The 27,727-nt window shown below is 39.8% G+C and overlaps 1 long non-coding RNA gene across 2 annotated transcripts in view; it reads left to right on the top strand.

Annotated features, from left to right (window-relative positions):
- LOC121929820 overlaps positions 1–27,727 on the top strand; it is a 33,749-nt gene that overhangs the window by 210 nt on the left and 5,812 nt on the right. For both annotated transcript variants that reach the window (XR_006103754.1, XR_006103755.1), the window contains exons 2-3: positions 4,381–4,491; positions 12,516–12,636. This is a non-coding gene — a long non-coding RNA (uncharacterized LOC121929820). The remainder of the gene's footprint in view (positions 1–4,380; positions 4,492–12,515; positions 12,637–27,727) is intronic.

The raw sequence follows: 27,727 nt of genomic DNA, 5'->3' as shown, positions 1-27,727 counted from the left end.
CATCTCTGCAAGTTTGATTGTTCACATGTGTCAGCGCTTGAATAAAGATGGAGTCGATGAGGCAAATGCATTTGAAGCAAGGCATGCAGAGTTTTATCCTGGGTATATTCACATTGGTTACTCACACAGTCGAGAATCCTAATCATTTAGAAAAACTCGGGGGGAAATCCAACGTTGGTTATCCCAGGTTAAGAGGGGTTTTGGCAGCCCCCCCCCCAACTTAATTGGATGCATTTGTAATACATGTGAACAACAAAGATTCAACCCAGATTCTACCTGGATTATTTTCACCATCTGAATAACCCCTCGTTTTCCTGAAAGATTTGTATTGTTGGCTGTGTGAATAATTGATGCCGATGGACCCAGGATAAACTGGGATAAAACTGCATGCCTTGAACATGTTTTGAATACACTCATATCATTGACTCTGTCTCTATTCACAGTGCTGACACATGTGGGCAATAGAACATGCAGAGATGTGTATAGATGTGGTTCTGATAAAAAAAATAGTGTGAACAACAAACCCAGAATGCATGAGTGAGATTATTTGCATAGTTGCGCTAAAAACAACAACATCTGAATGACCCCAGTATCATTGCATGGTGGTAGGAAACCAGGAATGATGAGAGGAGAGAAACTGAGGTGCTCTATTGTTTCTATCCATGATTTAAGATTCCCATTTTCATGCAAAAAGTAGAAAACTAGGGAAGACAAGAAAACAGGAGCTTATTTATGATTTATTTAGTTAATTTCTATGGGTGCTTATTCTTCCTCTGAATGGTGGAAGTGCTGAGTATTCAGAATATTGCTGCAACAATGTGAGTTAGAGATATGGAGGCCTGCAGTTCTAGTACACACACATATATACACACACACCTCAGTGTGATATTCCTTCTTTCTCCACCCCTTTGTTCCCTGGCCCAAAGTTTTTTTACTGTTTTGATTCATTTTTTGAGAAACTGGAAAAAATGGATTATACTCCAACCCTCCCATATTTTACTCTCCCCAAAATTATTTCTAATTATTTATAAATAAATCATTAGCTGAAATAAATCATTAAACTGAAAATTAAGTTTCAAAAACTGCAGGACTGAAGACGTGTTCAGGTTTTGTGGCCAGAATCGCAGCTGCAAAATGTATCCTTCCTGCAATATGGTACCATTTACTAAGCAGAAGAGCCAGCAAAGTAACTGTTGCCAGAGTCTCTGGCTATGGAGTGTTGACATACATTACTATAGTCCAATATAGATTGGGACACTCTTGCTGGTGCCCTCATATTTATCACATGAGGAAAGAAAGGTGAAACCAATTGGGAGAGTAACAGCTTTCTCTGTGCGGTTCTGCATGTCCTCGCAGCACTTCCATTCTCTCCCTGAAGGGAGATGGTCATCAAAGCATATATTTTGCTGAACTGATTTTTCCTGTACAGCAAAAGGCACATTTTGATGTCTCCCCTTCGGAAGAGAATGGAAGTGCTGCAAGGACAGGAGGAATCACACAGAGAAAGTTGTTACTGTCCCAGTTGGCTTCACCTTTCTTTTCTTGTGAGGTGAAGTCCATAGACCAAGATATAGAACCACAGCCTTTGTTTTTAGTACTGTATAACGTTGTTGATGTCTTCTGTTTTCAAGTCAGACCTTTCCTGCTTCTCAAAAACTGGGTGAGAAAAATCTGAAAGGGCAGCTGTTATCATTATTTTTAACAAGATTTTTTTTAAAGAAAAACCTAGTAAACCTGGAAATATTGCCTAACTAAGGTTTACTTTTAAATTTATTACACTCAAATATTATAATGTTACAAGCAAACTACATGACAGATAATACAATTTATCTTCCTAAATAACAAAGTGACTTTAGATCTGTAGAGGACTCTTAAAAAAATTAAGTACTGTATTTCATATTTTTAAGTTGCTATATAAAGTTCAGGATTTCCTCTAAGGGGAAAAAACAGAGAAATGTCTTCATTAAAGTTAGCGAAAACAGGGCCATGTTACTCTAATCCTTAAGCAACTGCACTGATTATGAATGTGTTCTTAAGCATGATTCAAAGTGCTTAAGTCTACCATTGGAAGCCCTACATGGTTTCAGTTGAGCAAATGGCGGCGGCGGGGAAGCGCCGCAAAGCGGCGGTTTGTACCCCGCCCTCGATCACAAAATAAAATAAAACACAAGGAAAGGCCTTTCAGAATGGAAGTACCGGACATCTAAGCAGGAAGAGAGGAAGGGCCTTTTTGGTTGCTGCATCCAAATTACCAATGAAGTGCAATAGACCTTCACTCATTGTTTCTGGTCAGTTGCTGAAATCATTTATTCTGGTAGGCTTCCATTGTATATGAGAGATAGTGTTTTATTCTGATTCCTTGATTGTGCTATTTTACTTTATTGTTTCTATGAAATCATAATATTTAAACTGTGTAAGCAAGCCACTCAGAGTGGTGCATTTGTATCAGAAGGGTAGGATATAAAATCTTTCAATATAATAAAATAAATAAATTTTAGTACATAGTTGTGCCACAGTTGATGTTCAGGGTACGGGCATCCCATCACAAGGAAAAAAGGAGGAAGGACAGCTGCAGTCATTCAACATGAACTCTGTTCCATTCATGGAAGCAATGTTAGGATGAAAACACTAGGCACCAGTCTATCCCATCATAGTCTTCTCTTCAAGTTTTGGGATACGGTTCTCATCTTCCCCAGACAACATTGGCCATGATAGGGCTTACAGCTGCACACATATGGAGAAGATTTGGGGGGTTTTTTGCTTGTCCCCCACCATCAGACTACTTTAATATGCAAACCAAAAACCCCATATTATTGGTTTAGAGTGTAGATTTCCACCATGTACATATATACCTGTACTTATACCTTTGACAATCTAAGATAAACCTTATCCTTTTCATTTACCTTTTCTCTCATTTTACCATATGTTGAATGCTTCAAAGTATATTATTGAAGGAAGTATTCTGTCAATTCCTGGCTTACAACATTATCTGGAGGAAAAAACCCACCACAAGCATCTGCAATACTGTGAGAGCTGGCAGAATTATAATGCCATCTTTTGGGGGCATTACAATCATATTTACAACAGCAAGCAGTGCTCAGGGCACAAAGTTAATATGAAAACCATTCTCCAATTGCCCATTAAAAGTCTTGGTATCTGGAACCATTTCCTCTCTAATGTGTTTTGCAACTCAAATTGGAGTGAGTGCATTTATTTCAATTGTAGTGTTTTCTGCAGACATGCTTCACCATTTGTCAGTCTGTCAGCTCCATAATCCTCTCTCCCTAAGAGTTTCACCATCAGCTGCAAAAAGTGTCAGAGAATCTGTTCATACAGTATGTCCATTTGTTCTGTGCAGAGCTTGTAAAGTTATGGTTAAGGAGGAATTACATAACTGTCACCCCAAGTCCCCTCTGTAATGATAGTTACTGTTATAGTTACAATTTTAAATTTTAAAAGTAACTTGACCTTTCCATTTAGAGCAACTAAACAACTTTCTTTTTGGTTAAAAAACAAACATCTTAATGCTGCATTGTATTGGCCCATAGCAGAAAGCACACTCCTCTCCCGTTCCGCTTTGTTGTTGCTTCAACACCCACCTTAGAACATGAGACACAGCACAAGCCAAAACTTGAGCCTTGTGGTAGTCACTCTTCCCAGTTAGTGGAATTGTTAAATTAACTTTAACATTTACTATTACACTAAGAAGTTAATTTATCTTTTGTCAAGTTATAATTATAACGTAATGCAGTTATACCTTCGTTATTGGGGAAAGAAACTACAAGTAACTAATTATTTCTTAGCCCTGGTTAGGAGGTATGAAGTGAGAATCTGGGCAAGGCTGGATACAGCCAACCATTCACAGCTTGTGAAATGCTGTGAGGGAGAGAGCTATAGAGGAAAACATATAACTTTTAGACTTGTCTGCAAGAGAGTTTGGTGAGGTGGGATTAAGGGGAGTTAGGGGAGGCAGAGAGGGACAGTGTGGTGTAGTGTTTAGAGTATTGGACTAGGACTATGGAGACCAGGGTTTGTTTCCTAGCTTGGTCATGAACCCACTGGGTGACCTTGGGCAAGTCACATGCTCTCAGCCTCAGGGGAAGGCAATGGAAAACCTCTGAACAAATCCTGCCAAATAAACCCCATTATAGGTTTGCTGTCGGTGATGTCACACAACATCAGTGACAACATAGGGCAGTCAGAGTCAGAGTAAAGGCCGATTAGGAAGAGAGGAACTGATAAAATCTGAATAGAGTTTCGGGGAGCTGGGAATGTAGAAAGAGTTCAGGGAGTTCATGTTTAATTTAATTGTAATATAGTAAAACTTTGTGGTTTTAATTTTTACGAATGTGTCTCGTTTTCATTTAAAAAACGAAACAGGCTTTACCACACTGAATCCACTGATCAACAGTGACTACTTGTCCTGGATAATGGTTGCTTTGAAGCTAGAGTACCAGCCCTGAGACAGGATCCTTAGAGTAAAAGAGCAAGGTGAGTTACTGGAATCCAAGGGTTGGAAATGCAGGGCCAGTCTGGATAGGGGTTTCCAATTTCTACCACAGTACATTATACACTTCAAATGTTTTTGTTGGGCTCCTTTTCATGAAATTTCTATATATTATTATGGCTGTTGTCATTATCATCATCATCATCATCAGGGTAGTCCGCACTGGCCAAATAAAGCGGCTTCTAGCAGGTGAGGTGTTTAAAGACGATGCATGAGCCAAAACTGGGTGAAAAGCAAACTGAAGCCATGCTCCGGGGTTAAAAACTGGAGCAAAAGGAAACTGGGATACTCCAGTTCAAGGCAGAAAATGTACTTCATCTCACTGGAATATAAATAGCCTGCCACCAGCATGGGGCTGTGCAAAAACAAAAGGCAGTTATCAATCATGCAATGGATGTAATGACAACATAAACAAACCAGACAGGCCAACAGGGGGACATGGGGTGAAGGAGATATGTATGGGGGACCTCCATCATTGTGCTTTAGGCGGTGCATTGCACATGCAACTATGTGGCTGGACATATGGCATGTGTCCAATGCAATGGCATCCAGGCAGTTATTGGAGGTCACGGGTGGTGTGCTTGTGTGATAGTGCCCATGTATAGTGGAATGGGGCAGAAAAAATATAATCACACAGTGCAGCTTGATGCTGCATGGTGCGGACATCCCATGGGTGCTCGGCCATCTTGGGAGTGGGCCTTGCAGACAGCAGAGTTTCAATCTGCTTTCAGAAATCCAGGATCAAGTCGCTTTTTTTCTTCTTATCTGCTCCAACCCATTATCATAATCATTGGAGCAGTACAGACCGGCAGGGAATCGCCAGCCCTTTTGGCTGTGCAGCACTGCCGCAGCAACCAAACAACATGGCACAGCAACACAGCTTCTTTTTTGTGTCGTCATAAGGGCTCCGATGCAGCCTTATGATGCCACTTCTGCTAAAAGACGTGTGGGCCTCAGATGCCCACATGTCATCTATATGCCCCCCGTGTGGGTGGTGCCATACAATAATGGTGCCACGTGCACATAGTAGGGCTCAGGAGTGTGTGATTGGTACACACTCCCAAGCCCTACTATCGCCGCCAGGACACTACTTCCTGGTGGTATGTACCAGGCCTTTGTTACTTAAATTTATATCCTACCTTTCTTCAAGATGGCTAGCAACAAACAAAATACAATATAAAAGCAAATGTTTGTTTTAATAACATAAAAAGAAATAAATCAAAATTCAATTTAAAAAACAACAATAAGAGAAACAGCACATATCCCTTCAGCAAAGCAAAATCTCACATGGCAAAGTCCGGTTTCATTAAAACGTCTTTGCCTTCCTACAGAGAGGGAGCCAATTTGGCCTCCCTCTGTAGGGAGTTGCAAAGTCTTGGAGAGGATTTTAGAATATTTTATCTAATAGATTCTTTTCATAATACTTCTATATTATATTATTTCATTTTAAGCTGGCCATTCCACCAGCGATATCAAGGCAATATGCATTTCTCACCTACTCCTCTATTCTTCTCACAACAGCTCTGTAAGGTAAATTATGTGGCTGGTAACTCTTCTAAAGTCATGCTGGAAAATCAGCTGTTTGATCTCCGTAATCAAAAATGCAAGACTAAAGCACAGGATTGGAAATTATGAGGAAGCCCAGATGGGACTGGACTGCATGTCTCAGCAGCCCTAGCTAGCATAACCATTGGTTGAATCATACTGGACATTATAACTAAGCATCATCTCAGGGTCCACATGATCCTCACCTCTGCAATAGGAGTTATTGCAACCAATGGGAGATTCCCCCCCCCCCAAGATATGGGTGTGTGCAGTTCAGTACTGTGGAGGGGAGAGATGTGTATCGATGAGTGTTTGTTATGTGCTGGTGTGCATAAATCAGGGCTTGGAATTCTATAGCCATCCAGACATTGCTGGATTGTAAGTCCCAACAGCCCTTGCCAGCATAGGCTAAAGCAGGGAGTGTTGGGAGCTGTAGCTTTGCAATATCTGGAGGGCTGTATGATTCCAGCCCTTGATATAAAAAAGGGAGGGAGACCTGGTGGCACAGTACCTGTACTGCAGCCATTCACAGCCACAAGGTTGTGAGTCTGATCCTAGGGCTCCTGGGTTGACTCAACCTTGCATCCTTCCCTAGGTCACTAAAATGAGTACCAGCTTGTTGGGGACAGTTAGCTTACACATTGTAAACTGCTTAGGGAGTGCGTAAGTGCACTGATATCCAGTTTAGAAATGTACTTGCTATGCTCTTGCTATAAATAAATTTGTGTAATATTAACACTATTCATGCATCATCACCTGGATTTTTGGAGGATGGAGAAGCTAACCCCATTCCCAGCATCCCAATGCATGCTATTTTTCCCTCTAACATTCCCACAAATATCTGAATGCTTGAAAGGTACTTTTTGGCATGTTCAGTTAAACAGGGTTAGGCTTCCCTGTGAGCAGGAACCCTGCAATATCATCCAGCCAGCTAGTGGTTCATGATGCTGCACAAGGAGACAGGTTAAAATCCAGAGTAGATTTGCCTTGTACACCTAGTAGATAGTGCTTTAAAAAAAAACCTTTGGAAGAGCCCTTGCACAAATGCAAAAACTTACCACAAACACCCCACTAAAAGAATGGAATTAGTGGATAAGGAGATAACAAGCACCAGCAAATCTCAGAAAATGCAAAGATCTATATCTCAGGAACTCAAGCTTATTTAAACTAGTCTGAAAGAAGCCTGAGTCACTTGTTATATGATAAATAATATTTATAATATTAATCTTAATAAAATCAAACTTTTTTAAAAAAACACATATATAGAATATAGACGTCACTTTTTTGTGAACCTATTTTAAACCTTGAAGTAATATTTGCCTTGTTATTTCACTTCCAGTTTTCTTATTGTGCTGAAACCTACTTTAGAATTGTTTGCCATCTTGTTATTTGCTTGCACACTGTCAAACCTTCTTATCTCCACCAGAAAGTTGTTAAGATCAAATAATGGATTGTGAGATGAAGCTGAACAGTTGCGGGAAAAATATAAATCTTTTACTTTTGTATGAATTTGATTGAGTCCTGCTGGTTTGTCAAAACAGATTGTTGGTTAACATTTTCTTCTGTCCGTTTTCTTTTTCTTCCCTTCTCCAGCTTTGCAGCATCATAGTGTAGTGCTCATTTTTGTACTACTTAGCTTTTCTCTGAAAAGAATATATTCTCCTTCATTCCACAGTAACCTTTGTAAAAGTATTGCAGATCAATGCTGGTGGGCACTGCATCAATATTTTTTAATTCGTTCAGATGGTTGGCCAAGGTAACATGCCCTGCTTGATGTGATATCTCATTAGTATTATTTACAGGGCTGCACAAATCACTTTTACCAGGATTTTGACCTAAAATGCACAGTGACCAACTTAAAAGTGAAGGTTGTGTCTTACTGTTTAGATAAGACTTGCTGACTACTTCACAATCTCTTAATATCTTCAATATTATTAATTTTTTTTCAATTAATGAGTTATCTAGGCACAGAGGCAGCAACTTTTGGTCATATGCAAGTAATCAAAGGATTTCACCAAAGTTAAAGGGAGATGAAATGGCAAGATTTCAGCATCTCCAGAATCTGCCATAGGAAGCCAAGAATCACCAAAAGGAAAGACAAAGGCTGCTGCCACAATGCAGAAATAAAGTAGTTTGACACCACTTTAACTTCCATGGCTCAGTGCTATGGAATCCTAGAATTTGTAGTTTGGTGAGGCACCAGAGCTCTCTGGCAGGGAATGCTAAATATTTCACAAAACTACATGTCCCAGAATTCCATAGTACTGAGCCAGGGAAGTTAAAGTGGTGTCAAACTGCTTTCTTTCCACAGTATAGTAGGAGCTGAAGAGATGTAAAATTTAAGCCAGTTCAGAGTTCAAGGATCTGAAATAAATACCCAAGCATGAATGTGACCACCGAGTTACACAGGATTCTTCTCCTGTCCTATCTAAATAGTTTGAGCTTTTCTTCCCTCAGAACTATTTCTCTAACCCTTGGTCCTCCCACTTTCTTAGTTTCTTTACTATTAAAAGCTTTTAATATACTTGGTAGCATGTTTTTGATGTTCTTACTTAATAATCACTTCCATCCATTCCTTTCTGAACAAGAAGAAAATAACTTTTATTTACAGAAAGAACCTATTTACTTTTATTTACAAAAAGAACTTATGGTAGTATCTCTTTTGGTAGTTGGTTCTCAAAGCTTATGGTTACAACGCAATCTTCACTTCACCTGTTATAAATTGACTTTGTTCCAGTTCCTTCAATAACGTCAGATACACTTCAGCTGTGTTTTAATTCTTTACACACACCTTCCACTAAAGTTTGTTCCTTAGAAGTATAAATCATATGAAACTCTAGCTTTATTCATAAAGTACAATTCCACAGAATAAGGTGGATCTGAGCATTCCGTTTACTGTCTCTCCACTGCTCAAAGAACGTAACATGTTAAAGTAGTTGCACAGGACTTCTTTTGTCCTTTTTAAAATCCTTTCTTCCTTACATGGGAGTCTGAATGCCATTCAGGCTGATCCCTTATTCCCAACTGCACTTCTGGCAGGTCTGACTGCACTCTTGGCAGTTCTATGGGGCTCGATAGATGGGCAGCTCTGTGCCGCCTGTCTTTGCCCTGAGTTGGTGCTGCAACAGCCAAATGCTGCAGCGCTGACATGCTGCCAAAAAGAAGGTGCTTCTTTTTTGTGGTGCCACAAACAGGAAAGGGTGCCACCATGACACCATTTCCTGCCAGCGATGTCTGGATGCTGCGCCGCATGTGCGTCATCATGGAGGCCCCCATGTGGACCGGAAGCCACCATGATGGTGCTGCCATTATGAACTAGGGTTCGGGAGCCTGCAGTCACTGCGCTCTCCCGAACGCTAATTTTGGCCCAAGGATGGTGCTTTCCACCCAACTGTACCAAGCCTATGACATACTCCTCTGTGCCACTGGACTTCCTTTGTCCTTTTAAACTTTTCTTCCTTACATGGAAGCCTGAATCCCATTAAGGGCCACATCTACTTCTAATTGCACTCCTGGCAGTTCTTGACACACTCTTCTCTGTTAAGGGCTCCTCCTCCTTTTTATAGCCGCACACAAGGCAGCCCCCTGCCTTTTTGCTCTGGACATTCCATTTTGCCAGTGTCTCTCCACAATGAAGAGCCCAGAAAGTTTGGAAGAATGAGCAAAAATGAGCAAAGAACAAAAACTCAAAGCAGCTTCCTGACCCTGTCAAAAAATTAATTGGTCACACTTTCTCATTTAAACTTCTGCAAGTGTTATTAACTCTTTTGACACTACTCCCATTCCCATTAATGTGCTGTAAAAGATGGAATGGCCTCTCAGTGTCCCCCAGTTCTGGTTTGGAGGGGTCATCTTCCCAAAGGTCTTTCTTGCCACTAGCTACATGGATTCATGGAGGGAGCCTCAGACCTCTCTTTCTAAGGATGCATCTACACTATAGAAACAATGCAGGTTGATACTAATTTAAGTACAGTAGCTTCATCCTATGGAATCCTGGGATTGACAGTTTTACAAAGGTCTTTACCCTTCTCTGCTAAAGAATGCAGGTACCTCAGAAAACTATATACCTCTGTATTCTTAGGATGGAGCAATGGCACTTGAAGTGGCATCAAACTGCATTATTTCTACAGTGCAGATGTACCTAATTACCAGAGGTTGACCACTGTGGGAACAGCATGCCAAACTAGACAGGTCATTAGTTCTCTGGGTCAGACTCTTCTGATTCATAGCTTGTGTTATGAATAAGGACACCCAAGTATAGACAGTGACTTCCCCACCAGAGGTTTGTTGAATCTCCCCAGGTGTTATTTTTAAAGAGTGGTTGTTGCTGGGTGCCTTCAAGTCATTTCCAACCCTAAGGTAGGATTTTCTTGGCATGATTCATCCAGAGAGGGTTCTGCCTCTGTGGCTGAGAGACTGCGATTTGCCCAGTCAACCAGTAGACAGGGGATGAGAGGGGATTCGAACCCTGGTTTCCAGAGTCATAGTCCAAGACTCAAAGGAGTACACCAAGCTGGCTGAATCCCATCACCCCTCCCAGGTTCGGCATTTCAGTTTCTGGAATAAAACTTAACCTATTCATCACATACGAGCTTATCACACAAAAGAGACTGAGAGTTTATCCCGTGAATATCCCAGAAGGATTTCACACAACATTGCACAAAACCCACCATTAAAGTGGTCACAAAGAAACATTAACACACATCTTTTTACTTTCGGGATTTCAGAGTCAGTGCATTTCCGATATCATTTTATTTGTGCAATTGCATGCAATAATCATTTGTGTAATTACTTGCCATTTCTGCTTTATTTGTGGGATGCTTTAAACGCTCTTTGATCTCTCTTTAATGCCGAAATTAGCTCCAGTGTGATAAACTCCATAGAAGCCTTCAGACATCCTGACAGAAGAGGATATAGTATAAAATAGCATACCTGAAAAGGAATGATTCAAGGCTATTAGTCACAATGGCAATACATTGCTTCCAATATTGGAGGCAGTATGCTTCTGAACAAATCTATTATTGAGGAACATGATGCGGAGGTCACCATTAAGTTCACTGTCTGCTTGTTATCTTTCCAGAGGCTGACCACTGTGGGAACAGCATGCCAAACTAGACAGGTCATTGGTCTTACATAGTAGTGATGTTCTTATATTCCTAACATTGGAATTGGGCAACAACAGTTAACAGTTACATAAATATTTATTTAAACATACAGTATTACGATTAAAGAATTTTAAAGCAAAGGCTTTTAATAGTGTGCTGTATTGCTTTAATTGTACTATTTTAAAACTAATTTTAACATTTTAATCTTTAACTGTTGATCATTCAATTCTCTTTTTAAGTCAGTTCATGTGTGTGTGTGTGTGTGTTTTGAAAACCAATGTATTTATTTTAATTGATTAAAACATTTAATTAATTATTTTTAATGCATAAGCCAATTAGGGGCAGAAAGATGATGTATAAATAAAGATGATGGTGGCGATGACGACGATGACATAATTCCAAAGTAGTTCTCCAGTTCTACAGAAGCAAAATAACACAATAGAGGACAGTACAATATGGAAATGTTTTAAAAACAAAAATAACAAAAGTCACGTACCTTGGATTGGTCTTGGCTTGTTAATTTTAACTTTGTATGTTTTAAATTTTATATTTGTAATTTTTATATTTTTATGATTTTAATTGTACAATTTTAATTGTTGTGTTTTATGTATGTTAGCCACCTTCGGTCCCACTTTGAGAGCAAGGTGTGATAAACATTAAATAAATAAATAAATTGCCCCATCAGACTGTGTATCTCCCAGCATGGCTCCATATGTGAAACTGACTGTCAAAATAATCTGAATGGGAGGGACAGAAAAAAAAAAGGGAATATTTCTTCTCATCATGGCTACAGTAAACTATAGAACATGCTGTTGCAAGATGAGAAGATTGCCAACTTGGGAGGATTTCACAAATTTATGGGTGATAAGGCTATCTATAGCTATCTTATTTCCTCTAGTACAGTGCTTCTCAATTATTTTCTGTCATGCCCCCCCTAGGAAGAAGAAAACATTTTGCGCCCCCCGCGCAACTGTAAATAGTATCATTTGTCTATAAAATTGTTGTAAGTACACCTCTGCATAACAGAGCCTCGCGCCCCCCCTGGGGGGCCCGCCCCACTATTTGAGAAAGGCTGCTCTAGAACCAGACATAGTAGGAAGCTCTATATCAGTGGATGAGGAATAAAAGTGAGAGGGAACTGTTATATCAGCATTTTGCATGGAGGCTTCCTATTAGTGTCTGGCTGGCCCCTATGCAAACACTGGAGAAGACTAACTATAGCTTGCTGTCATGTCCAAGCAGGGAGACATGCTTAATTTTGATTAAAACCAATTTAAAACAGGCCAAGATCATTAAACACAGTTTGAAGATGGTTTCTTTTAATGAACCACAATTAATACTAACCCCAATTTGTTCAGGCTGGGACATAATGACAGACTACATGCTTCCAATTGCCTTCTCATGGGTTCGCCAGAGGAAAAGAAGGAACCAGAAATGTTGGCCATGCTTTGCTCCAGTTATGCCTGGGAACCAAGCCAGGTAAGTTATTTTTGTATATGAAGCAGAAGGTCTTATAAGCATCTTTCCCCAAAAGCAGCAGTAAAAATACATCACAAATAAATTCAATAATAATGCCTTACCCTCCACCCCATGTTTACTGCCTGTAATGGCTACCTCATTCTGTCTATTGATAGGCCCATCCCTGAACATGCTGACCTTTGGTAGGCCTTTGGTATCTGTCACAATACTTCTTATGTAGTTCTGCAATTTCACTTGCACAGTTTTTTTCCTCTACTATGTTTAACACTGCCATATTTGTTTTAAAATCAGGCTATAGGGAATTGGGAACATTGCACCAGCTGAATTTCTGCCTACTATGCAGCTGTTAAAAGCACAGAGTCTTTGCTCTCTATCAGTGTGTGTGTATGAGGTGTTTTAAAATAAAAATAAAAGGATCCTACCTCAGATCCATTAGGTACTGCTACTCAAAAGCACAGTGCTGTGGGTGGCTTTTAAATGTAATCATCATGACTTCCTCCCTTGCTAGAGCAGCCTGAGGAGGAAAAAGCTCCTTATTATTACAACAGCGTAGCTTTCTTTCTTGACAATTCCTTGCCTAAGTGAATCATGCTCAGCAACCACTTTGTGAAACTGATAAGTGTCCAAATGCATTCCAAAGTTCTAATGAACAACGGTTTAGTCAGCCTGCTCATTTATTTCAGCCATTGGGGGAAGCATTGACAAAAGCTTCACATCCCAAATGCTTTCTAATGTTTTGGTGTACTATCGATCCAAAATAAAGAAGTGGTAGGCACATGGCCAGAGGGGTGGAGGGAAGGCACAGACATATATTTTCATATAAAATGTCTCATATGATGATAAAGGTATTGAACATTTTCCAGAGCCTCGGGAAGTTACTTTTTTTAGACTACAACTTCCAGATTCTTCCAGCCAACATAGTCATTGGTCATGTTAGGAGTCTCAGAGCTGTAGTCTAAAAGAGTAACATTTCCAACTTCTGATATAATATGTAATATATTTACCCATTTAAAGCTGGCTAAGGATTTTTCTGCTTAAGGATGTGTTGCTTGGATGAGTGAAACCAGCCAGGGCAGGCATGGGCAGACTTTAAGTTTGGGAGATCTAATTTTTTTTTTTTATTGCATGCACTACCATGTTAAGCAACAGGAGTTCAGTACAGTTGAAATTGGAACCAGTTACAAAATAGTGGCTCAGAGGGTAAATGCTAACTGCCTACTGTACCCCACAAGTTCTAGTTTGCACATGCAAGTAGAACTCTGTATCTAATTTATTACATATTTGGGATTCTGACCATGTTGGTGAGGGAAACAGGAACCTTTCTGTTGGGATTGTTCAGGGAATGGAAGTTGGAAACTAACATCCAAGATTTGAGGGAGTATATCTGGTGACAGGGCAATGAGAAAGAACTGGGATTCTACTGGTGTGGAATCCACCTTTCTGCCTATCTGTTTCACTACCTTAGGTGGTGGAGGTGGGCTTCTAGATGGCACTGATCTCCTCCAAATAATACCTGGCTTTATATATGCATACTCTTGATCATGTTTTTGCTGGCCAGAATTAGAATAATCGTGTGTGTGTGTGTGTGTGTGTGTGTGTGTGTGTGTGTGAGGGGGGAATTGAAACAACCTGCTTGTCATTATCAGATTGTTATCTAATAGGGTTTAGATATGCTGAGACTCTGCAGGTATAGAGTCACCTATTAAGATGGTCCATCCTCAGACACTAATAAATCCAGAAGGAATCCTGAATACTCTGGTAATTTCAAAAGATAGTAGACCTGGTGATGTCCTGAATGATTTTTAGAATGGAGAGATGAGACTTCACCCCCTGAGCATCTTTTCCTTGAAGCAGAACATGCTCTCTTGGTTCTCTACAATGCTGAGGGCACTGAACAACTTAGGTAAATGACCAGAGTGACAGTGGAGAAATATTTCAGACAAATTTAATTGAATATGAGTTCAGAGTCCATTTTAGAGACTACTCCACGTTGGTGAGGAAAGTGAAGAAGCTGTTCTTTTCTGCCTCCATTGCATCAGCACAATCTTGTTCAACACAGTTGTTTTGGGTTGTCAGGGGGCTATTACTTTCTACATCTCAGATTAATAAGGAATAGCCCTCAGAAATGGTGATTAATTTTGTAGAGAAGATAACTTGGCTCTATTCTGACTTGGACCACACTTTAAAGGTAGATTCTGGGGAGATAATTGAAGCATAAACTTGTACAATTTTGATGGATGAGCTTCAGTTTTTCAGCCTAAGGATGTGTTGCTTGGACGAGTAAAGTCAGTCATTTGTTTGTTAGACCCATCTCCATCTTGGCTGTCTAAAACTGCCAGAGGAGGGCTGGCCAGTTGACTGGTAAAAATTCTAAATGTTCCTTTGAAAGAGGGTTGTATTCCAACCTCTCTAAAAGAAGCACTTATAAGACCTCTGTGAAGAGACCTTCACTGGACTCCACTCACCAGATAATTCTCAAACCCTGGTCACATTCTCCCACCCCCCGAAACCCCATGATAGATTTGCTGTGTGTGTGAGTGTGTGTTATGTGCCTTTAAGTCATTTGCAACTTATGATGATCCTAAGGCAAACCTATTATGGGATTTTCTTGGCAAGTTTTGTTTGAAGGAGATTTGTCATTGCCTTCCTCTGAGGCTGAAATCATGTGTCTTGCACAAGGTCATCCAATGGGTTTCATGGCTGAGCTGGGAACTGAACCCTGGTCTCTAGAGCTATAGTCCAACACTCAAACTGTTATGCCACAGTGGCTCACAGGTTTGCCTTATGGTCACCAAAAGTAGGAAATGATTTGAAGGCATCTACCAGTTTCTAGTCTTCCTCTTCTAAATGAGATCTTAGAACTAATGGCAGCATCATAATTCCAAGCTCTCATAAATAAAACTGATTGCTTGGGTTCAAAATACGTTATGGGTAGAAACAACCATGGACAGATTGGAAGAAACTGTATGCCAGGATTTGGCAGATGGACTGTGTTCATATTATTCTGGACCTTGCCGCAGCATTTGATATCATCTATCATGGTAGCTTTCTGAGCTGTTTGGCTGATATGCAACTTGCAAGCACTATTTTACTTTGGTTCCAGTCCTTTTGGGCTGAAAGGTCCCAGAAATAAACTAGAGGGGCCATTGTTCAGCCTCACAGCCTGTGAGGTTCCCTATGAATCCTATGTTTTTAAATATCTACTAGGGGATGCCATCCAGAATTTAGGGTCTGGGTCTCATCCATATGCTATGATACCCTGCTCTATCTCTCTTTTACAGCTGATGCCAAGGAAGGTGTGAAAATCATGAATTATTGTATAGATGCAGTGCAGAACTAGATTATGCAGCTGAATAAAATGAGGCTCAGTCCAGATAATACAGATGTCCTATGAGTTCTAGCAGGAAAACTAACATAGGATTTGGATCACAACCTGTCCTGGATGTAAGCCATAGGACTTCTCTTGAACCTAGTGTTACATTTGGGAAAGTATGTGGCTGCTGTGGCCAGGAATGCTTTTGCACAGTTTTTGTTGATGTGCTGGCTTCATCCTTTTCTAGTAAGCATAGTATTCTATGCTTTCATTACCTCCCAGGTAGACTACTGTAACGTTCTCTTATAGGCATTGTACTATACCAATAATCTGCATATATGTATAATGTTCATAAAAGAGGGACTTTTTTTTAGTGGCCTATCCTAGACCAGTGGTTCTCATCCTTTGGTCCTCCACATGTTTAGGGCTTCGACACTCAGAAATCTAACCAGCATGGCCAATTGTCAGGTATTCTCGAAGCTGAAGTCCTAAGTATCTGTCTCAGCAAAAGTTAAGAATTAACAGTCTAATATAAAATATTTCACCCCAGTGCTTGATTCCCACTCTGTAGGAGCCAGCTGCTGAAGACTTCTTTCATCCCAGCAGATTCATTTTCCTTGGCAAGCAGGTGATATATTAGGAGACCATTATGGTTTGATCTGCTCACCCTACCAGTTTCATACTGGGTTTCTCCTGTATTGTTGATAGATGAGGAAATGCAGTATTTTAATTACTGTTTGCTAATTTAGGTAATGCATATAGAGATGCTGGTGAAACACCAGGAATAAACATGGCCACATAGCCCGAAAAACCCACAAAAAACTATGGATACCATCCATGAAAGCCTTTGACAGCACTCCTATAACTATTATTGCTGCTGCTAACACCACAGCCTGATATCAGACATCACTTTTAGAGTAACTCTTGAAGTTTTTGAATTCAAAGATTATAGCCGTGTTAAGTGTGTAAAATCAGATTGTAGAGAGATCTTGCAGCACCTTTGAGACTAACTGAAATAAAGAAGTTGGCAGCATGAGCTTTCATAGACGTCTACCTCCTCAGATGCATATAAATAAAGTAGACTGAAATCTACGAAAGCTCATGATGCCAACTTCTTTATTTCAGTTAGTCTCAAAGGTGCTACAAGATCTTTCTACATTTTGAAGTCCTTTTCATTAGACTAGGTTTCAGAGAGGCTTGGAAGAATGTGAGATCCCTGAGTTCAACTATTGCTGACGCATATCTATAGAATCCCCTCAGCTTCATGTGGGACTATGAATGGGACAATATAATATTCTATTTCATAAATAAAGATTTTACAAAGCAAGGGAAAAGAGGTCAAGGGAAAAATACACATGGGACTGTATTCTGCATGCATTCAGGCAGTGAACTCCCATTGTAATCATAGGAACCAAAATCTTTGTATCTGATGGAGAATTATGGCCTCTGAGAGAGTTGGTTAGTCAGAGAAAACTTGGTGTATAGTTTTTCATTTAGATTGAGAGCTAAAGTCTAAATTAAGAGAAATGAACTGCTATCCCAAGATTTCTTATAACAAGTCTGCTATCTTTTTTCTGACTAAGCATGGGCTTGATGTGCACCAGTCCCCTGAGTATTACACATCTGCTTGCAATGACCTTCTGCTAGAGAACTGGAATCATTTCTTGATTTTAGGTGATGCAATTTAGAAGTGATATTAATCTTTTTACTTGTGTCAAACTAGAAGGAATGAAATTGGAATGGGGGGAATGAAATTCAATAGTACAAATACCATAAAAACTTTTCATTATCAACTGAAAATAGAAGTTGGTAAAATGGAAAAGATACCCGGGCACTTGGACAGCTGGAGGAATCCAAACCACCCATGTGATCCTGTGGCAGTGACAGCAAATGCAATGAATGCAGAGGAACATACAATTTCCAGTGGAGGAAAGGAAATGCTGGCTGGGATCCATGAATGAGGGAAGCAGTGGTGATATTCAGATGACATTCTGGTGATCATTCGAGCCCATTCCTGTTGCTGTTTCAGATGGGTAGAAGTCAGAACTGCCTGTGTACAATCATCTGCCTTGTCCTTGGCCTTCATGCCCACCCTCCTTAAATTTTGTGCCACCTTTGAGTTTTAGATAAATAATAAAAACTCACACACTTTTCTGGCAACACATATAACCATTTATGGTCTTTGTGAACATTTTGGAATGAACTCATTTACAAAGGGCATGAAGGATTTTGTAAGCTTATACCTGATGTTCCTTCACTCATGACAATATTCCTATACAGATTCTAGTTCCTGCTATGAAATTATACACAATATGGCACATAGTGTATTTCTGCGCCCATATATAATATGAAAGTGATGTGTATTCATTTCTCACGTGTGATAGTAAAGATATAACATCTCCTATATGAAAGCTAAATTTGTGATAGAAAATGGTTATGTCTGATGAGATCAAATGCTCTGGTAACTCTGACCACAGGTCCATCCTTTAATTTCACACATTGATAGAAGTTTTAAATGAAACACAGAAATTCCTTTATATTTTGCACTATGCCTTTGTCCTTCTGTGAAGTGAATAATTTTCAGCTTGAAAAGCTAAAAGTACAATAGACTCATAAAACTATCAAGAATTCAGAAGACTTCAACCATGTTAGAAACTTTAAAAAAAAATTGAAAAAAGTCCTTCATCTATAACAAAGGTTCATAATTAAATTTCCCTTCCTATTGGAGATCAACAGTTCCTGCTGATATCTGCAGAGGCTGAGGTCACATTTTGAACCTTTTCTGAATGCTTTAATTGTTTTTGCTATTCAGGAATGGAAGCAAATGTACCTCTCCACCCAAGCTTTTTGAACACCAGAAATAGTACAACTCTAACAGAGAAAAGTAATTCATGAGTGTCTTTTTGTTGTTGTCTGTTTACTTCCAAAATCTTATTGCTATTTCTGTTTTTGTTGTGTGGCGGTGATTGTCTGTTTTGGGCTTTCTTAAATCTTAAACTTCTGGTAGAAGGTCCACAGGCTGCAAGATATGCGCCTAAGAGCTATCAGAATAATCAATGACATGGAACTGGAGATATGTGCTTGTTTCTTCACGTTTGTTTTTACAAGTTCGTCTTTTCTTTCATGGAGAAAATCAGAAATACAATTGACAGGAGAGGGTCTATTTTATTCATTTTTAAAAAAATCAACACAGCCTTTTTGAATCCATCTTGGAGTGCTGGAGAGGTATTCCTCTCCAACATTTTGTTAATAGGAAGTTGTTCACATTGAATAATGCATCTGCTGGGAAGACAGACCTGCTCCAGGATGTGAAGGGAGCAACTTGGCACAAAATGTGATCATCCTCATTCCTACCAGCTCATGTTTGTAGCCCTGAGAAGAGAACCTAATTTAAGGTTTATGTATGTGTTGCTTAATGTCCCATAAAATAAATCAGATTTAAGCAGGACATTTAGGGCTGTGTATAGAAATGAGATTATCTACAAATGGGGGTAGAGCCGTTTCTAGAGAAACATATTAACAGGATTTGTGTTTAACACCAATATAAAGCTCATAAAGATTTTGCCTTGTTGCTGCACCACATCAAAGGAATGACAAATTCCCATGTTGAGCTAATGGCTACATCATCACATCTTGTAACAGTGAAGTCTATCCAATAATTATGTGTTGCTTGAAAATTTTTCTTTTGTCTGTCCCGAAGCTGCAGGCAATTGCATTAGATGGCCCTGAAGTTCTAGCATTTTGAGAGAGAATCATTTCTTTAATCCACTTACCATGCAATTACTTAATATTGATGATTTTTACCTCCATTGACCTGGGCTCATAATAAACTAGTAGATGCAAATGGAAGAGGGCAAAAAAGAAAAATGGTGTTTCAGCAAGTGCTGGAATCATATTTCTGCTGTGGATCAAAAGTTCAAATCTTATTTAAAGCAAAGCTGTAACGGAAAATACACTCAGAAGCTGCAAGCATTCCTTTTTGGATTGAAATTCCCAGAATCCCCAGCCAGCACAACTGCAGCCCATGCTGATTATAAATTCTGGGAGATGTAGTCAAACAAGGAACTTTTCCTAGCTCTGCCCATACATATATATCAACTCAATGTATCTGCAAATCTAATTTATTAGATTTTTTGTTAACTTGGATTGCATTTCTTACCTTCACCAAAAAAAAAAAAAAGAAAGAAAGAAAGAAAGAAAGAAAGAAAGATCAGTGTGATTGGCCTTAGGTAGATGTGATTGATGCCAGTTTTCTAAAAGTACAAAAACTCCATCTTGGAAGACAGGAAGACCTGTCAGCCAGCCTCCAAGTCAGTCACTTTCTAATCAATCTGAATGTACCACCTCATTGTTCTCCTGCTTCTATCTTATCCAATTTCCCAGCCATTTAATTGGTGTGCTGCCCTGAGCCAAACACTCCTGGGAAGGGATTTTGTGTACTCCCTGTCTTCTTTTCCTACCTGATTGTTTTTTCAATTAAAATGTTAATAGCCATTATTACCTGGAGAAAGTACAGCTATCAAGCTCAAGTGTCATGATTGGCCCATTGCATGAAGATGTCTAGTTTTTATCACCTAGGTGGGGCATCTGATGTTTAAAATACAATCCGAATGAATTTGTGGGAGACTTTATGTTTACCTTATGTCTGCCTGAGAGCAGTAGTTGGAAAAATTACATTTTGAACTGCATACAAATCCCAGCCATCCATTCTGACTGAATGTGCTTGGAACTATTTTATGCTTACATTCAAGACTGAACATCAAACTCTAATTGTATGGAAAAACATCCTCAGCTTTATTTAAAAACATAAACAGAGAAGGAATAAGCTGCCTGTAAGAGATTTGTTTTGCTTTGCTTCACATCCTTCAGTCTATGTAGACTTATCCATTACTAATAGAATTGCCAACTTTCAAAAGGAACAGAGCTCCTGTCCCTTTGATAGAAAAGGGAATTTCAGCAGGTGCTAGCTGTCACACAAGCAACACTTGCTGAAACTCCCTCTTTTACACAACCTTTAAGGGGACAGGAGCTCACTCTCTTATGAAACCTGTCAACTCTGCTTACCAAAAAGCAGTAGGAAATGTTTGTTGATGGTTTTTCAGTCAATTTCCACTTGTGCTTCATGAAAAAAAGGTTTGCCTCAAATGAACCTCAGTTGTCTTAGATCTTGAAACTCATATCTTCTTTCCGCCCTTTGCCAATTTTATTATTATTTATTTATTAAAACACCTATATCCCACCCCTTATTGCAGGATCCCATGGTGGCATACAATATAAACCATTTAAAATACTTCCAGATGAATACCCTAATTTATTTCAACAAGATAAAAACATTGCAAACAAGGCAACAGTTAAAACAACGTTAAAAGCTAACATCAATAACACTAAGTACATGCACATTTAAAAGTAAATTAGTCCTCAGAGGCTTCAATAAAAAGTCATGTTTTGTGTGTTGGTGCCAGAAAGAAACCAATGTTGGCACCAGATGGTTCTCCAAGGGGAGATAATTCAGTAATTGAGGTGCCACAGCCAAGAAGGCCCTCAAAATGCCTTGTGCTTGTCGCAGGTTTTCAGAGAAGCCACTCTCAACAGCTTTGTTCAAAGGCAGCCTACTGTCTTAACACAACTGACAACTTTTCTTGGCCCTAAAAGGCATTCACAGTGGTTAAGCATATTAAACATCAAAAACATTTTAGCACATTTTGTATTCATTTGATGTGGGAAAGAATTCAGAAAAGCTCCCTCTCCTAGGGTCTTGTATTCTTTCATTCCATCCTGCTATTTGTATAGTTCCAGCCTCAGTGACTCTTCATGAGAATTCATCAGTCAAGCTAAAAGAACAGTGGGATTTCCTTCAGGGCCAGCCCAGTTGTGAAGCCTTTTATAAAAAGATTTTTTTTATATATGAAGAAAGCAGAGAATAGGGGGAAATATCCCGTGAATAAGCCTTTGCCTATAGGCAAGATGCTACTTCCTTAGCTATGAAACTGTACATGGAGAAAAGAATAATGGTTTGTCCTATTTGGATGGACATCATGACTATGAATGATTGAATGCTGCCCAGAAAAAATTTCCTGTTATGATGCCCATCTACTGTTCATGTCTATTTATTTTATTTATTATTTTATTTATTTGTGATTGCTTTCTTGTTAAGGCCTGTCTGTATTTCTTGAGATTTTTAAGTTTGTTAATGTGAAGAATCACTACAGTGGGGGAAAAAATGTTGGAGGGATAAACAGTTTCACTCAGGGTGGCCATGTTTCCATTCTTATTATCACCTTTCTTTACATATTTGTGGAATCCCAATTAATTGTTAGTTACATTTATATCCACCTTTCCAGCTCTGAGTTCAAGGTGGCATACATGGTTCTTCTTTCTGGCTTTATCCTAATAACAACTTGCAAGATAGATTAGACTGAAAGAAAATGATTGGCCCAGAGACAGTTAGAAGGATATCACACGGGAGGAATGTCTCCCAATTTCAAAAGAATAGAAAGTAGGGCCAATTCGGAAATGAACGCTATTACGGGAATGGTTGTCAAATGCACAGAAGAACACAGCGCCCACCCCAAAGCCAAAGTAGTGCAAATACAAAAGAAGTTATGATATAAGTACGTACCCTTTGTAGTCTAGAATTTGAATGAGCATCCCTGCACATGCGCAGAGAGGGAAGAATTGGATTGTGACCTTGTTACACTTCCGGCGGGGCTTGCCTTCGGTTGCCATGGTTTTGCCTTGGTTCACGTTATTTGTTCATTCATTATCCTTTATTTCACGTTATTATGCATTTCACATTACCTGTTTATTCATTACTCCTTATTTCATGTTATTTAGGCAATTCACGTTATTTAGTCATTCATTACCCTTTATTTCATGTTATTTAGGCAATTCACGTTATTTAGTCATTCATTACCCTTTATTTCATGTTATTTAGGCAATGCACTTTATTTGTGCATTCATTACCCCTCATTTCATGTTATTTAGGCAATTCACCAACTCAAAATCTGTCCAAAGCAACCTTGTACTTGGTTTGAGCATTGGACTATGACTCTAGAAGGCAGGGACCGAATCCCATTGGGTGACCTGGTGCAAGTCACACTCTCTCAGCCTCCTCATAAAATGGCAATGGCAAACCCCACCTGAATAAACCTGCCAAGAAAACCCAAAAAGCAGGGTGGGGGTCTCCACATGGTTGTGTGTGTGTGTGAGAGAGAGACTGTGTCTGTGCCTTTAAGTCTCCAGCTATTGGGGGGGAGGAGCTTGGCTGCAGTGAGGTTGTGGGGGGCCTGGGTCCTCTCTGATTCTAACCTGGCCCATTGGAAGTCCCATTGAAGGCAATGGCGCTGCCTCCTTGCCATGAGTTGGAGGAGGAGGAGGAGGAAAGGGGAGAGGAAGCTGTGCAGGAACCAGAGCTGGTGACTAAGGCTACATCCACACTGGAGAAATAACCCAGTGTGGCACCACTTTAACTCTTTGTGGCTCAAAGCTATGGAATTCTGGGAGTTGGAATTTGTTGTGAGCCCAGAGCTATGCCCCTGAGGAGAGGAAAACAGACCCCCATTCCCTAGGCTGCCCCACTCCATCATACCCCAAAGGAGGAGGAATGAAGGAAGAACAACAACTCTTTGGGGCTTATAAAAAGGGGGGTTTCCTCTCTTTTTGAAGCTTCCTGGCCCTGGAGGAAGGGAGGGAGGGATGCAAAAAGGTCCCCGAGGAGCACAAAGGGCCAGGAGCAGGGCAAGCCCCAAGCCCACCGTTTTGGGCAGAAGGAGAGCTTGCAGGGCACCTCATGGAGAGCCACTCTTTCCTATCAAAAGCAGCTGCTTCCCCCCCCCCCCCGGCTGCCGGGGAAGACCTAGGTGCCCCGGAAGCCAAAACAAAATAGAGGATCATGGGAATTGATGCGGGGGGGGGGGTATACCAGGGCCACAGCAGGCAGGCATAATCACTCCAAATGACATCACATTGAATGCGAGGTAGCCTGGGAATAGGATTTGTGAATTGCCTAGTTCACCGAATTTACTTAAGTGTGGATTGATGTGTGATTGCATTCGGAGTGCGTTCGGAATGCCAGTGAATGCGTCTGATAACCTTTCATGCCATAACGTGAATATGCATGCTTGTGTTCGGGATGACACTGGATTATACTTCCAATTTCAGTCATGTGATAATGACCTTAGTGAATTTCACAGCTCTCTGAGGAGCAGAAGCTTAATCTGCCAACAATAGTGATGAAACTCTTCACTAATTTCCTTCTTAAGGGAAGGAACAAGTAATTTTAGCAACATTCCTTCCACTACAAAGAAGTTTTTTAGAAAATCATATATTTTTCAAAGGCTATTTGCAATTTGAGACTCTGTTGTCCTTAACTACTATCAAGTCAACTTAGACTTATTTCAACCATCCGAATGAGAGACCTTCAAGTCAACCTATCATCAACAGCCCTGCTCAGGTTTTCCAGGCTTGTGTGTGTGTTGTGTTGTGTGGCTTAAAGTCATTTCCTGCCTATGGTGACCCTAAGGCTAACCTATCACAGGGTTTCATTAGCACATATCTTCATAGGGGGTTTCCCATGGTCATCCTCTGAGGCTGAGAGGGTGTGACTTGTCCAAGGTCTCCTCTGGCTGAGCAGGGATTCAAACTCTCCAGAGTCATAGGGCCAAAACACACTGCAGAAATAACCTGGTTTGAGACTGTTTTAACTGCCATGGCTCAGTGCTAGGGAATCTTGGGAATTGTAGCTTACTGTGGCCCCAGAGCTCTCTGACGGAGAAGGCTAAATGTTTCACAAAACTACAGTTCCCAGAATTCCCTCACGTTGAGCCAGGGCAGTCAAAGCAGTCTCAAACAGGATCACATCTGCAGTGTGTTTTGGCCCAACACTCAAAAACCACTACACCACACTGGCTCTCATCAGTCTATTAATCTGGAATGCAGTCTTCCTTTTTTTTTCCCCCTACTGCCTTCTTCCTTTTCAAACATTATTGTCTTTTCTAATGAGTCATGCCTTCTCATGATATGTCCAAAGTACGATAGTCTTGGTTTAGTCATCTTGGCTTCTAGGGGCTGTTCAGGGTTGATTTGCTCTAGGATTCACTTATTGTCTTAGGCAGTCCACAGTACCTGTACACCTTTTCTCCAGCACCATGAGTTGATTTCCTTCATATCAGCTTTCTGCACTGTCCAGCTTTCATAGTCAAACATAGAAACTGGGAAATATGATGGCACAGACAAGCCCAACTTCAGTATTCAATGATATAGCTTGCCACTTCAGGATCTTGTCTAATTCTTTCCTAGCTCTTCTTCCAAATCCTAGTCTTCTTCTGATTTTTTTGACTGCAGTCTCCATTCTGATTAATGACTGAGCCAAGATATGGAAAATCTTGAATTATTTCAATGTCTTCATTGCCTTCTTTAAAGTTATGTAAGTCATCTGTGTTAATTATTTTTGTTTTCTTAATGTTCAACTGCAAACCTGCTTTTGCAATTTCTTACTTGACTTTCTTCAGTAGTCATTCCAAGTCTGTGATGTTTTCTGCTAATGTCATCTATTATCCCCTCTGTTGTAAGCCACCCGGATTCCCAGTGATTGGGCGGCATATAAATAAATCCTATTATTATTATTATTATTATTATTATTATTATTATTATTATTATTATCTGCATATCACATTAAATTGTTGATGTTCCTTTCTCTAATTTTAATGCTTCCTCCCTCCTCATCTAAATCTGCTTTATGTATGATGTGTTTGGTTATATGAGTTAAACAGATAAGGTAATAAGATAGAGCCTTGACTGACCCCCTTGCCAAATAGAAACTATTCTGTTTCTCCCTATGCTGTCCTAACAGTAGCCTCTTGTCCTGAGTATAGATTACATATCAGTACAATTGGATACTGTGGCATACCCATTTCTCTAGGAGTGAGTCACAGTTTTTCATGATAAATATAATCAAGCATTGGCTGGTTTTCTTTTGAAATTCTTTGGTGTGCTCCATTATTTGACATATGCCTGCAATATGACCCCTAGTGCCCTTTCCTTCCCTGAACCCAGCTTGGACATCCAGCATTTCTAGCTCCATATACAGTCCGCCCTCCCCATACCCAGAGGTTCTGTTCCAGGACTCACCCACCTCACGTATGGGGAAAAGAGCTATGGGGGAAAGAGTTCAGCTAGACTATCTATTTAGGCTATGATAAACAACTTTAGTTGAATTTGAACATTCTGTAGGCTACACACACCTGTTGGCATCACACCCAGACAAAATCTAGTAGTGAAAATGACCAGGAGTCCACTTTTGGTGTGAAGAGACTTCATTTTTTTCTTGCTTAAAACAAAACATTACAGAGTACATCGCTTGTTTTAAAGGATAAGCACAATTTTTGCTTCAATGAACATACTCAGGGTATAGCTTACTTGGGAGAAAATGATGCCATTGTTTCCCAAATAAATATTCTACACCTTAAATATTTTTTTCTTAAGTTCTTAATTTTCTAGCAGTCCAGTAATTTATAATGTCAATTGAGTCTTTAGAAATACAATTGGGAATCTAAAGGAAAAAGTCAGGCAAAGTTACCAAGAAAAGGAGAAAACAACAAATGTAAGAGGGGTAAACAATTTTCAGTGTCTTACTGTCTGAAATGCTAGAAATTTGGGGACAGAAGGGAAATTTTATTTAGATGGCAGAATGAATGTCTTAGATTAAATGAATGAATGAATGAAATTTTATTTGGATGACAGAATTCTTATTTGGGTCAATGGCCTCATTTTGTCCTTCACTGTAGCTGCATCTCTAAACATATTTCCATTTTTGGACTCATGCATTTTTCCTGAGGAGCTGGCAACGCTGAGGGCTACAACCTGTGTATGCCCCAGCTCTGGATTAGGTAAATGTTAGTGTATATTAAAGGCAAGTACCTATAAAGACAAAGACCAGTGGTTTGATCTTTTCATGTGTATTGGCTATTAGAAAAGGAATCAGACTGATCACAAAAAATTAGATTCAATTTATGTTATGAAATCTTGGGTCTCAGTTGTAGCCTGATTGAAATCAACAGATTTATGACACCTGGCTGTAATTTATAAAGATTTTATTTCACGTGTGTATTATTGCAGATGAGATCTCTTTTGACCAGGCATGAGGAATCTGTTACACTTGAGATGCTGGGCTGCAGCTCCCATCAGTCTTTATTACTGGCTATGCAGTCGAACAACATATGGATGGGTGGCCACATGTTTGCCACCAAAGACGTGTGAGAAGCTACACAATTCACATGACTGCTCCTGATAAAGTTGTTGTATGCAGATCATGCTCTGCAGCCTTCATTTTCTGCAATTAGCAAATGGGGATTATAAAAAATAGAGACAAGAAAATTTACTGAAAGGGTTTTTAAAACTTCCCACACAGCTCTCCAGAGTATGTCCTGCTCCCACCCACTGTAATCCTCCGCATAAACACCATACATGTAGTTGAGTGCATCTTTGAAAAGTGAAATGAGCTTTTTACCATTTCCAAAAGTGTGACAGAACAAGGGAGAACACGTTGGCTTCTATCCATCATCCATCCAACACTACTTAATCTGTTGCATTCCAATCCTGGGATTAATTGTCAAAATTAGGGATCTATAGTTTCTTGATCCTCTCCAAGTCAGTGAGACATTCTTCAGCCCCTAAACTCTTCCTGATTCCAGAGGAAGGAAAAATTCATGGTGAAGGATAGGTCCCATTACCCCTCTCAAGATACAGGGATGTACGTTTCACTCTCATGGACAAGAATAA

Source organism: Sceloporus undulatus, chromosome 4 (genome assembly GCF_019175285.1).
Source record: "Sceloporus undulatus isolate JIND9_A2432 ecotype Alabama chromosome 4, SceUnd_v1.1, whole genome shotgun sequence".
NCBI classification, from domain to species: Eukaryota; Metazoa; Chordata; class Lepidosauria; order Squamata; family Phrynosomatidae; genus Sceloporus; species Sceloporus undulatus.
Note: the sequence above shows the minus strand (reverse complement) of the source record. Positions and strands in the feature narration are given on the sequence as shown.